Raw genomic sequence first — 13,579 nt, 5'->3', positions numbered from 1 at the left:
CTAATTACAACTTCATAATCAAGTATCGAGCAGGTCGCAAGAATGGAAATGCCGATGCCCTATCCCGGATGCCACACTTGAGAGATGTAGAAGAAGAAACGGGGGAGCTTGAAGAAATTGAACTACCAGCCTTCCATCATCCCAAGGCGAAACATCATCAGTCAAGTACCTATCAGAAACAACAAGAGGTGAATTTTAATCCGTTAGCACACCATAGATGGGCTGACACCCAAGACAGCAATCTGGCTGTGAAGTTGGTGAAGGAACTGTTAACTGAGCAAAGTGCATATCCTGATGAGGATGCCCCAGAAGAGACGCATCAACTCTGGAAAGAGAGAGGCAAAATGTTCCTGTATCAAGGGAAGCTCTGTAGAAGGTACACCAATCCGAAAACACATGAATTGGTTTGGCAGATTATCGTGCCTAAACAAGATGTGAAGATGGTCCTCGAAGCTTACCATAATGGTGCTGGTCACTTCGGTTGGAAAAAGAAGTACTTCTAAGAGAAAGATTTTATTGGGTCGGGATGAGAAGATCAATCGAACAGTGGTGCAGAAATTGTGGCCCGTGCAACCTCAGAAGAAACGATCAAAAGAACCAAAGAGCACCACTGCAGCCCATAATCACCAAACAACCACTTGAACTTGTAGCCATAGACCACGTGAAGTTAATACCAAGCCGGTCTGGCTATGTCTATGCCTTGACCATCGTGGACCATTATTCACGCTTCTTGGTAGTAGTACCCGTAAAAGATCTGACAGCAAAAACAGCAGCCAAAGCATTCCAAACGTACTTTTGTAGACCCCATGGATATCCGGAACAGGTTCTCACCGACCAAGGTACAGCCTTTGAATCAGAGATCTTCAGAGAATTCTGTAATATGTATGGTTGCAAAAAGATCAGGACGACGGCCTATCATCCACCAACAAACGGCTTATGCGAGAAGATGAACCATATTGTAATAGACCTACTAAAGACTTTACCTGAGACAGAAAGGAATCAATGGCCAGAGAAATTGCCTGACTTGGTGGATCTGTATAATCATGTCCCGGTGAGCTCCACCAACTGCACCCCAGCTTATCTTATGCGTGCAAGACCCGGCCAATTACCAATCGATCTAGAAATGGGAATTCTGAAACCAGACGCAGAAGTTCAAGACTCCAATTGGGATATCATACGGCAAAAGCAGTATCGCCAAGTGCAAGAGAGTGTGGAAAGAAGCCTTCAGCAAACTAGAGAAAGACAAGAGCGAACTTTCAACCAGAATGCTCTAGCGACCCCATTAAGACCGGGTGATCAAGTGCTCAAGAGAAACCGTCGAACCAATAAACTAGACAATCAGTGGGAAGCCGTACCCTACACAGTTTTACCAACAAGGATGGATAATCCTAAAATGTGTCTCATTAGCAAAAATGGAGGCTTAACATCTGTATTAGTGTCAAGAGACAATCTTAAATTGTGTCCGGAAGCATTGAAAGAGCCAGAAGTTGTCCAGCCAGAATCAGAAGTTATTCAACCCATACAGGTTCAACCAGTAAAGGAAAAAGAAGAGGAAATGTATCACACCTGTATAGGAGACTTTCCCAAAACCCTACTAACATACCATGGTGCAGTAGTGGTTCCCATGGTGGCCTTTTACCCAACACCGAACCCAATACCAGAAGTCCCAAGACAGGAAGAGGCTGACCCCGTACTACAGGAGGTTCCAGGCCAGGAAGAACAGATTCCTGATCAGAGTAATCCCATTCACGGTGGACTTGCCAACTCCATAGTTATGGAATTATCTTTAGCAGAGCGGGCAGATACTACATCCGCAGTAGACAGTAGTACTCCACATGAAGAGATACCGCTATTACGTAGATCACAGCGTAGTACCCAGGGTCAATTACCGGCCAGGTATGCAGATTACCAACTATAAAGCTCATTGGATTCGAAATCCAATGGGGTTTCCCCGCACAGGTTCGTATCCTGTTTGTGACGCCCAAGAGACCGGGGTACCCAGCACCGGACCAATGGGGTCTGTCTGTTGAGGGGGGTGTCACGGGTGGCTTGACCCGGTGCTGTGGCCTCAGGCAATGCACAGTGTAAAGGGTATCGTGAGGGAACAGGCACTTACTTGATCAGCAGCAGGTTCTCCCAGCGGTGATGATCCCAATCCTGGATAGATGGCTATTGTCCAAATGAAAGACTGAGGCACTGAAACGTTTAACCAGTTTACTTTAACAAAAAAGGATTTACAACCAGTCCTGTCACCGGAGTCTGTATGGGAACTCTGAGTTACTTTGACCCTGCCGGGGTCTTCGCCTCTTATTGTACGCAATATCTGTGTGGCCCTGCTGCTGTATGTGAACTGGCTGCCGACCCAATCTGTCCCCTCCGGGTCCTGGTTCGACGGGCAACCCGAGTCCTTTTATCGGCTTACCCCCTCCAGGAGTACCGCTGAACTCTGTGTCTGTTGCTGCGTCCGACCCTAGTGAAGCTGATATCACCTCACGTTTTTCCGGTTGCTGTATTATATGTAATGAATACAGCCACGGATCCGGTATCCGTCTTTGCGCCTGTTCTGGGTAGTGATTAATGCTACCCAGTTCTCACAATGTCCTTTTTCTCTATCCCTCTTCTCCTCAGGCCGGTGATTTAGGCCTGGTAACAGTCACAGGGCTGTTAGAGATTCAACTGTATGACCTCTCACTTTCAGCTCCTTAGCCCAACTGCCATTTCTTCTCTCAGACCAGAATGGATCAAGGGGAGTCTCTGGAGCTCCCCCTTCTGGCCGGAGGTGGTAGTGCAGTCTTGCTATTTTAGTATTTGTACTTACTGTCAGTAACTATTTTTGTGGCAAATACCCCTAGGGGTGCCACACTTGCAAGAAGATAGAGTCTAATATTCTGCGTGCTATCCCTATCATCCTTTCCCACGCACCTCCCATGTGCGAAGAGTGTGGTGGATTGAAGGTCCAGGTACATCCTTGCTCACCTAGATACCTTTCCACATTATCGATGTCCAGATTGGAAGGGATTTGGAGTTCTCTTGCCGCTCCGACGAAATTCGTACCTCGGTCAGAACGAATATGCTTCACAGGTCCTCTGATTGCGATGAAGCGTTGAAGTGCGTTTATAAAACTTGATGTGTCCATCGATTCGATTACTTCGATATGAACGGCTCTGACGGACAGACACGTGAATAGAACCGCCCAACACTTTGCTTCCGTAAGTATTTTTCTAGTCCGTCGTGTAGCCACAGACCAAGGACCGAATACATCTAGTCCAACGTTGGTGAAGGGAGGTTCAGAACTGAGTCTGTCGGGTGGAAGATTGGCCATCTTTGGATTTTGGAATGTGCCCCGGAGTTTGCGACACGTAACAGTCGAAGATGAGTTTGCTCACTCTTCTCTTAGCTCCAACTATCCATAGTCCAGCTGCCCTTAGGTTTCCTTCAGTGAACAAACGGCCTTGGTGTCTCACCAAGACATGATGGTGTTGAATCAGCAGGGTTGTTACGTGATGACGTCCAGGAATTATCACCGGGTGCTTCTCTGAAACTTCTACCTCAGCTTCTTGAAGACGACCACCGACTCTCAGCAGCCCTTCTTGATCGACAATCGGATCGAGCTTCCTCAGCCCACTGACCTCAGGAATGGGTTGTCCCTTGTTGAGGTTGTCTATTTCTCTGCCATAGGTTTCTCTTTGTACGGCACGAAGTATTATAACCTTGGCTCTTTCCAGGTTGGGAGCAGTAAACGCAAGCCTGCAGTGATGCCAACCTTTACAACGTCTCTGGCTATCAGGTAGTGCTGACTTGTAGGACTGGGTTACATGAAATAGACAAGCTATAGCTCGAACAAATGACTTCCATGTGGAGAACCTGCTGAACCGGTGAGATTCGAGGTGGCAGCTTGAAATCTCTCTATGTAGAGCAGACACTTGAGGTCGGATCTCTTCGTCTGTGTCTGGACCCACTAGTTCGAAAGTTTCAGGCCTGCTGATGTGGGACATCGAACGGTACAAAGAGGTAGGACCTGTGAACCATGAAGTGTCCTTCAGATGACGGTGCAACGGATCTAGTCGCGTGGTCCGCAGGATTGTGATGAGTAGGTACGTAGTGCCACTGATTAGGGTCGGTGGATCTTCTTACCCGAAGTACCCGGTTGCTGACGTAGACGTAGAAGCGTCGTGTCTCGTTACAGATGTACCCCAGTACCACCTTGCTATCGGTGTAGAACTCTGCATCCCCGATCTTCAGGCCCATCGCATCCGAGACCAGCTCGGCCAACTCAACTGCGAGGACAGCAGCACAGAGTTCCAGTCTGGGTATCGTGTGTTCACGAAGTGGCGCCAATTTCGTCCGGCTCATAACGAACCCGATATGGCATTGTCCGCTTACGCCTGTGGATTTGAGGTACGCTACTACTGCAATCGCTTTGACTGATGCATCACAGAAAATACAAAGTGTTTGCGTTTTGACCTCTGTGGATGGCACAGGAGCATACGGTCGTTTCACACGAAGGTTGGTCAGGGCTTCAAGAGACTTCCTCCACTCTGCCCACAGGTCAGCCTTTCCCGCTGGAAGTGGATCATCCCAATCAGTAGTGTCTTGGGTGAAGTCCCTGAGCATCAGCTTTCCTTGGATGGTTACTGGAGCTACGAACCCCAAGGGGTCGTATAAACTATTCATTAAGGAAAGAACTCCTCTGCGCATGAAGGGTTTCTCATCCTTGCTGATCTGAAAGGTGAAGGTATCTGTCTTCAGGTCCCACAGCAATCCAAGGCTCCGCTGCATAGGAAGGGGGTCGATGCTGAGGTCTAAATCCTTTAGATCGCTGGAATAGTCTTCAGAGGGAAAGGCTTCCATCAACTCTCGGCTGTTGGAAGAAATCTTGTGTAACCTTAGGTTAGACTGAGCGAGCATGTCACGAGTCCTCTTTAGTAGACTGATTGCGGCCTCACTTGTCGGTGTGGACTTCAAACAGTCATCCACGTAAAAATCCTTTTCCACAAAGGACCTGACGTCCGAGCCATACTCTTCTACCCTTTTTGGCAGAATGTCGGAGGCCGTAGATTGCGACCGCTGGGGAAGGACTGTTCCCAAAGATGTGTACCCGCATCCGGTACTCTGCGATGTCTTCGTCCGGGTCGTTGTCACGGTACCAGAAGAACCTCAGGTAGTTTCTGTGTTCCTCTTTGACGAGAAAACAGTGGAACATCTGTTGTATGTCGGCCATAAATGCCACTGAATCTCTACGGAAACAGAGTAATACTTCCAGAAGTCTATTGTTGAGGTCTGGGCCCGACAGTAAGACATCATTCAATGACACGTCTTCGCATTTGGCACTTGAGTCGAATACCACTCTAATTTGACCTGGCTTCTTAGGATGGTACACTCCGAAGATGGGCAGGTACCAACACTCCTCTCCGTGTCGAAGTGCAGGTGTAATCTCTGCGTGGTTGTTCTGGAATATCTTTCCCATGAAGGTAAAGAAATGTTCCTTCGTCTCAGGTGACTTCTGAAGCTTGTGTCTTAGGGAGATGAATCTGCTGTAGACCAATTCCTTGTTGTTGGGTAGGCGTCTCCTCTGAGGTCGAAATGGTAGAGGTGCGACCCAACTATTCGCCGTATCCTTGACTATTTGTTCGTCCATGATGTCCAGGAATATCTTGTCTTCTATAGACATCGCTACCTTGTTGTCTTCCTTCGTCCTGTGGAAGACTGTACATCCTATGTGGTCTTGTTCACCTTCACAGGCGTGGTCTTCGTTGATAGGAACTGAGAACGGGCAAGGTAGGGGAGTACTGCTCGGTAGTTCCTTTACCAGCAGACTATTGTGACACGGCTGGAAGAGAGATGGACGTCCATTTTCTAGTGTGTTGGTAAGCATACTGTTGACTGAGACCGGCTTGTGTGCTCCTCCTAGACAGACATCTCCTACAATGACCCATACAAGGTCTTGCCTCTGCGCGTATGGAGCATTCAGTGAGCCGTTGATATATTCTCTAGTCTTGTGGACTCGTAGTATATCTCTTCCCAGAAGTAAAGCTATTGGCGCTTCTGGTTCCAACTTAGGTATCAGGTGGGCTATACGCTTCAGGTGGGGGTGATACGTTGCCACCTCTGGTGAAGGTATCTCAGACCTGTTGTCAGGAATCTGGTTGCACTCCAGGATGGTCGGTAGTGACAGACAGGTCTGGCCATCCATGGACTCCACTTTGTATCCGGTTGCTTTCCTCCCCGCCGTCTCGACGGTACCTGAACATGTCCTAAGGGAGTAGGGAGAACTGGGGCCTACAATGCTGAAGTTGTCAAAGAAGATGGACCTGGCTAAAGACCTATTACTTTGGTCATCTAGGATTGCATATATCTTGAGCGCTTTGTCTCTGTGGCCTGTTGGATAGACTCGGACAAGGCAGATTTTTGAGCAGGATCTTCCTCCCTTGAGTCCCTTACAGATCTCCGTACATTGAGAGGTGACCGCAGGGGTGTCTTCGACGGTGTTCTTCTGTTTCTCATCGTGCTCCTCTGCTTGTGACAACACTCCTGGAGGTGGTCCAGGATGTAAGGCTGTATTGTGATCTGTGCTGCTGCATTCTGCACATTTCACGCTAGCTCCACAGTTCCTGGCGAAGTGAGAGGTCGTAGCACAGCATTTGAAGCAGATGTTGTTTTCTTTGAGGAAACCTTTGCGATCCTCTAAAGTCTTCTCCCTGAAGGCTCTGCACTTTAGTAGAGGATGTGGTTTCCTGTGTAGAGGACACTGCTTACTGACATCTTGAGGTTTGCTCTCTTCCGTAGGGGGCTTAGTTGTCTTGTGTGGAGGACCTGTGGAATCAATATCAGTTTTATGGACTGCCACGGGTGTCTTGCTGGGTTTGACACCAGGGGTAGTGGAACATGACAGAGTGAAATCAAAACTAGGGTCATTTCTGATCTTGGCTTGCTGGGTGACAAACTCAACAAATACAGTAAAAGGAGGGAATGGTACGTTATGAATTTGTTTATACCGTGAACCATGTATAATCCACCTTTCTTGAAGATTGTAAGGAAGTTTTTGTACTATTGGATTGACACCCCTAGCAGTGTCTAAGAATGCCAATCCAGCCAAGTGACCTTCCTTCTGGGCGACATGTAACTCTATCAATAAATCACTCAATTCTCTAAGTCTTTGATAACCCTTGGGCCCTATCTTAGGGAAATCATCAATTCTTTTGAATAAAGCATTCTCTATTACTTCTACGGACCCATAGCATTCGTCAAGTCTTTCCCACACTTTACGTAAACCTATGTGTGGGTATTCTATGTTCATGTCTCTTAGTCTTTTAGCATGCTCGACCGATTCAGTTCCAAGCCACTTTACCAGGAGATCTAACTCCTCACTACTAGAAAGGTCCAGTCCCTGAATGGCGTTCTGGAACGAAGCTCGCCATGACCTGTAGTTTTCGGCTTTGTCAGTGAACTTTACAAGTCCTTTTGTTACCAGTTCTCGGCGGGCAAAGAACTTTGCCAAGTCTATGGTGGCTTGATCAGTGTTGGTACGAGCCGGTATGTTATAGCCATGTCTAGTGTGTGGTGCATCACCATACCTGTGAGACGCTCTTGGCTTCGGACAGTCTGCATAGTACCTTTCTGGTGAAGAAGATGTCTCTTTAAGGTGAGGTGGGAGCTGTACCTTCTTCTCAGTGGAACGATAGCTGTGGCCGACTCCTCTGTGTTGGACGTCTTCTTGTTTGTAGTAGTGAAGTTCAGTGTTGGATCGATGATAATCGGCGTAGGCTGATCGTTGTAGTCTGTCGAGGGTGTTGTCCATGCTGGAGTGTCGATGAACGTACTCTGCGACGCGCTGAGCTGGATCTTGCTGCTCTAGATCTGTTCCAAGAACGTTGCTGCGTCTCTCATAATCAGGATCTTTCATGGCTTCCAAGTACTCTGCCTTAGCTATTGCAGCTGCTGCCTCTTTGTCTACCATAAGTCTTTCTAGAGACACTTGCAGGCGCGCACCTTCTGCTTCTTGCTCTGCCCGCAAACGTGCGGTTTCAGCCTGCAAACGTGCATTTTCTGCTTCATGCTCTGCTTGTCTCAGCTTTAGATGCATTTCTTTCTCGGCAAAGGAGGACCTCGCTTTGGCTGCTTCAGCTTCAGCACGAGCGACAGCGGCCAGCTCTGCTAATGATGACCTGTTAGAGCTTGCTCGTGACCTCGTCTTGAGTGAGGATGTGCTGTTTCGAGACATTGTGCACTTAGCTGCGTACTGCTGAGTGTTTTGGTGGGAAACTGAGTCTAGGTGCGGTGAGCTTCCGCGTGGCGGGATTGATGTAGCTTCTCTTGGCGGGCTGCAGTATAGTCCCGCGGCTGTATGGCGGCTGCTGTGATACCCGAATGCGAATCAGTGTGGGTGTTAGCGGTTCCGTACAGTCTGAACAACTACAGCCTGCGACCGGCTATCAGTTTCGCTGAAGGCAGCTAATCTGTTCTTACTTTACAATCACCGCCTGCGACTGGCGGTCTCGTTTTTCACTGTTCTGTCTTCCTCCACGTAGGATGATGTGTGGATTCCAACATACGGCTAAACCTTCATCCACATCCCAGTAAACAGACTGTGTTGATGCTTAAGTCTTATTTATTAGGGTGATGATAACCAAAACTATAACGTTGAACAACAATGGTGGACAGTATTCATAGTAGATGATCGAATAGTGAATGATGTTGATATACAAAGTGGATGTTCAGTGAATAATCATAGTGGATGACTGATCATAGTGGATGACTGATCATAGTGGATGACTGGTGAAAAACTGTAAAGAATAACAGCATTTCAGTATATGCACATACAGGGTGCAATCACATAAATAACTGGGACATTACAGCAAGAATTATACAGAGTGCATTACACAGTAATTCTAACAGCACTGCCCTATTCTATACAAGAATGCATCTATCTACATGCAGAGTACACCTGAACCTAACTGCAAGCTGCAAAGCACATCTGCCTAACTATATCTGACTATAGGAGCTGCATAAGGCTTAAATACTAACACAAACATAAGATGCATTAAACCTTTATAAACGTGCCGAGATCCGTTAGGACAGGGGTAAGAAAGTAAGCGAGACAGGAGCACGTGTGCCTCTCTGCAGATCTGAGGAAAAATGGCTACTGAAGCTTGTCTTCACAAGAAGAATGTGGGCGGAACTAACCCATAAGACATTGCTCTTAGGAGGGAAAGGTTGGTAAACAACATGAAAAGTAGGCAACTGATGACCTCCAGTGGCCACAACTTGAATAACATGATAATTAACTCTCTGCACATTAAGATGGGCAGAACAGGGTCCGTGTAATCCGTGCGCTCCCACGAACACTGACATGTCTCCGTGTTTTGCACACAGACACATGGTCCGTGAAAACACGCTGACATGTGCAGAGACACATTGATTTCAATGTGTCTATGTGAGTCAGTGTCTCCGGTACGTGAGAAAACTGTCACCTCATGTACCGGAGCCACTGACGTGTGAAACCGGCCTAACATGGGAACTATTTGCTTCCTGTGAATCTTTCCAAGTCAGTAGGTCCTCAGCCTCTCCTGTTAACACAGTCCTCTTCCATAGATTTAACTATATCTTGAAGGAACTCCTCAAATTGACATGTTTTCATTTTTCACTGAGTTATTACCTGTATTAGCACCCCTCAAACTAGCATTCATGGCATCCCAGAGAAAATTTAGTGAAAATTTAGTGATTTAGAGTCGTTGAAATAATGTTGAAGAGTAGTACTGACGGATTGGCCATCTATAGGCTACGTTCACATCTGCGTCTTTGGGCACAGCGTCGTCGACGGATACCGACGCATGCGTCATGCGCCCCTATCTTTAACATGGGGGGCACATGGACATGCGCCGGTATGCATTGTCATGCGTTGTATGACGCATGCGTTTTTTTGGCGCACCAGACAGGGCGCGGACGACACTACAGGTTGCAGTTTTGATGCGTCACATTTCAAAAGAAAAACGCATGCAACGCACCTGCGTCGTAAATGCGCCGAAAAAACACATTAGTGTCTATGAAAAACGCATAGTGCCTGCGTTGAGCCGCATTTTTTGACGCATGTGCCTTTTGACTAAATGTATTTTTTGGGGGGCGTTTTGGATCTTCAATTGTATAGGACAACGCATGCGTCAAAAAACGCTGCGTTGTGTATGCGTTTGACATGCGTTGTGCGTTATGTCGACGACGCTGCGCCCAGCAATGCAAATGTGAACGTAGCCTATGACCTGTAGCCTAAAGGGATTCATAGTCCACAATTAACAGACTACTGAAGCATGTCAATAGAGATGAGTGGTCAGATAGGGCCCGAGGAAGAAATTCCACTGATTCTAAATAAAGGAAAATATGTTGTGTGCCCACAACCAAGTCATTGCATGATAGCGTTTCATGTGATCGAGCATAGAATGAGTACTGTTGTACCCTTGGGTGCCTCGTATGCCACAAATTTTACAATTACAACAGTAGCTCACAATATTTGGAAAGACGTTCCATGGCCCGATTTAGTCTTAACATCCCAGTATGGGGAAATGATGTTATTAAAATGTCCCATCATAAGACAGGGACACCTGGAACCTTTTAACCCAATGACACTACTGACCTTATTGCACTGCTGTTGTATGGAGGAGTAATGTAAATGCTATTAATAATAACTCCTTGGAGTATAGTTTACAATAAATACCCACAAACCTACTATTCCCAGCAACCTCAGAAAGAATACATTTAAAATGAGTGTACCTGTGAGTTATTATACTGACTTCCCCATATGTAGAGTGGAAACCATGACTGATCCACAAGCGTTTTAGAAGTATGGTTTTATCTTTCTTTTCTGGTGTCTCTTGTAGGCATACCACTGCAGGTAAGTAATAATATAATAATAATAATAATTTTATTTATATAGCGCCAACATATTCCGCAGCGCTTTACAAATTATAGAGGGGACTTGTACAGACAATAAACATTACACTACATAAAGTATGCCCTAATGTAATTCATTACAGACACTCGTTTTGAAATGTCTCCCAACCCTCTATTGTTCCATGAATGGAATTTGACATTATTAGTCATCATACCACGCTTTACAGTATGTAGGCTGGAAAAAATTAAATCACATCACCATTAACCGTCCCACTTTGCACTAGTATATGGCAGCAAGACTGTGCTGGATTAACATAAAAATGAACATAACCAATATTACAATTAAGTGCTGTGAAGCACAAAGAGTTTAAATAAAACTAACCCCCATAGAACATACAAGTAACATAAATTTATGGTTACATCTGGCGCAAACTATTACAGCAGGGTAGGCAAAATTAAAATATAACTTTTAATAGTATCCTAAAAGAAGGGTGCTAAATAGCCACAATGCATATACTGACAATCAAACAATACCATAAAGTGCAAGTGCTCAAAAACAACCGTGCTCAAGATTAAAAAAAATGGTGTGGTCTCACCAAAGCAGAATTTCCTTCACCCCTGCTGTACAGATGTTATTTCACGTATGGATGGAGGGTCTCTTTCCCTTTAATTCAGACAATGGGGAATAGACAGCAAAAAAGGAAATCTATATATATATATAATAGTCTAAGGGGTACTTCCGTCTTTCTGTCTGCAACTTCCGTCACAGAAATCCCGCGTCGCTGATTGGTCTCGCCAGCTGCCTGTCCTGGCTGCCGCGACCAACCAGCGACGGGCACAGTCCTGCTGAGAATTAGTCCCTCCCAACTCCCGTCCAGTCAGTGCCCGGCGCCCGCTACGTCATCTGGGTAATTTCGCAATGCATCCTGGGAATGGAAGCTGGCGGCAGCCGCGCGCGCATGGACACAGCTTCGCTGGACGCCGGAGGGTGAGTATATAACAATTTTTTATTTTAATTGTTTTTGTTAACGGATATGGTGCCCACACTGCTGTATACTACGTGGGCTGTGTTATATACTGCGTGGGCTGCGTTATATAATACATGGCTGCTAGATACTACATGGGCAGTGTTATATACTATGTGGGCAATGTTATATACTGCGTGGGCTGCGTTATATACTACATGACTGCTATATACTACGTGGGCAGTGTTATATACTATGTGGGCAATGTTATATACTGTGTGGGCTGCGTTATATACTACATGGCTGCTATATACTACGTGGGCAGTGTTATATACTATGTGAGCAATGTTATATACTGAGTGGGCAGTGTTATATACTGTTTGGGCTGTGTTATATACTATGTGGGCAGTGTTATATACTATGTGACCAATGTTTTATACTGTGTGGGCAGTGTTATATTCTGCGTGCCCTGTGTTACATACTACGTAGGAAATGTTATATACTGCGTGGGCTGTGTTATATACTGTTTGGGCTGTGTTATATACTGCGTGGCCTGTATTAATGCATCGGGTATTCAAGAATATGTCGTGGCCTGTGCTATGTACTATGTGGCTGCTATATACATCTAAGGCCGGCGTCACACACAGCGTAAAACAATACGGTCCGTATATTACGGCCGTAATACGCTGAAAAGTCCCGAAAATAGTGGTCCGTAGCTCCTCCGTAGGCAGGGTGTGTCACCGTTTTTTGCGCATGGCATCCTCCGTATGTAATCCGTATGGCATCCGTACTGCGTGGTTTTCTCGCAGGCTTGCAAAACCAACATACCGCTATAGAAGTGATATAATAATAATAATTTTTATTTATATAGCGCCAACATATTCCGCAGCGCTTTACAAATTATAGAGGGGACTCGCACAGACAATAGACATTACAGCATAACAGGAATACAGTTCAAAACAGATACCAGGAGGAATGAGGGCCCTGCTCGCAAGCTTACAAACTATGAGGAAAAGGGGAGACACGAGAGGTGGATGGTAACAAATGCTATAGTTATTCGGACCAGCCATAGTGTAAGGCTCGGGTGTTCATGTAAAGCTGCATGAACCAGTTAACTGCCTAAGTATGTAACAGTACAGACACAGAGGGCTATTAACTGCATAAAGTGAATGAGATTTTTTTTTTTTTAAATAGGCCACACAGGGATCCTTACATTAATGCATTGAGGCGGTAGGCCAGTCTGAACAAATGAGTTTTTAGGGCACGCTTAAAACTGTGGGGATTGGGGATTAATCGCATTAACCTAGGTAGTGCATTCCAAAGAATCGGCGCAGCACGTGTAAAGTCTTGGAGACGGGAGTGTGAGGTTCTGATTATTGAGGATGCTAACCTGAGGTCATTAGCGGAGGGCACAGGTAGGGTGGTAGACCGAGACCAGAGAGGAGATATAGGGTGGTGCTGAGCCATGGAGTGCTTTGTGGATGAGGGTAGTAGTTTTGTACTGGATTCTGGAGTGGATGGGTAACCAGTGTAATGACTGGCACAAGGTAGAGGCATCGGTGTAACGGTTGGTGAGGAATATGATCCTGGCTGCAGCATTCAGGACAGATTGGAGCGGGGAGAGTTTGGTAAGAGGGAGGCCGATTAGTAGAGAGTTACAATAGTCCAGACGAGAATGAATAAGTGAAACAGTAAGAGTTTTTGCAGAGTTGAAAGTAAGAAAAGGGCGAATT

The 13,579-nt window shown here is 46.1% G+C and overlaps 1 long non-coding RNA gene across 1 annotated transcript in view; it reads right to left on the bottom strand.

The window, feature by feature from the left end:
- Positions 1-8,391: 8,391 nt before the first annotated feature.
- Positions 8,392-13,579, bottom strand: part of LOC138665430 (uncharacterized) — a 24,157-nt gene continuing 18,969 nt past the window's right edge. The window contains exon 3 of the long non-coding RNA XR_011318462.1: positions 8,392-8,783. This is a non-coding gene — a long non-coding RNA (uncharacterized lncRNA). The remainder of the gene's footprint in view (positions 8,784-13,579) is intronic.

The sequence above is a fragment of the Ranitomeya imitator genome, chromosome 2 (assembly GCF_032444005.1).
Source record: "Ranitomeya imitator isolate aRanImi1 chromosome 2, aRanImi1.pri, whole genome shotgun sequence".
Taxonomy (NCBI): Eukaryota; Metazoa; Chordata; class Amphibia; order Anura; family Dendrobatidae; genus Ranitomeya; species Ranitomeya imitator.
The sequence above is the reverse complement of the archived record's forward strand: the minus strand, read 5'-3'. Positions and strand labels throughout refer to the sequence as shown.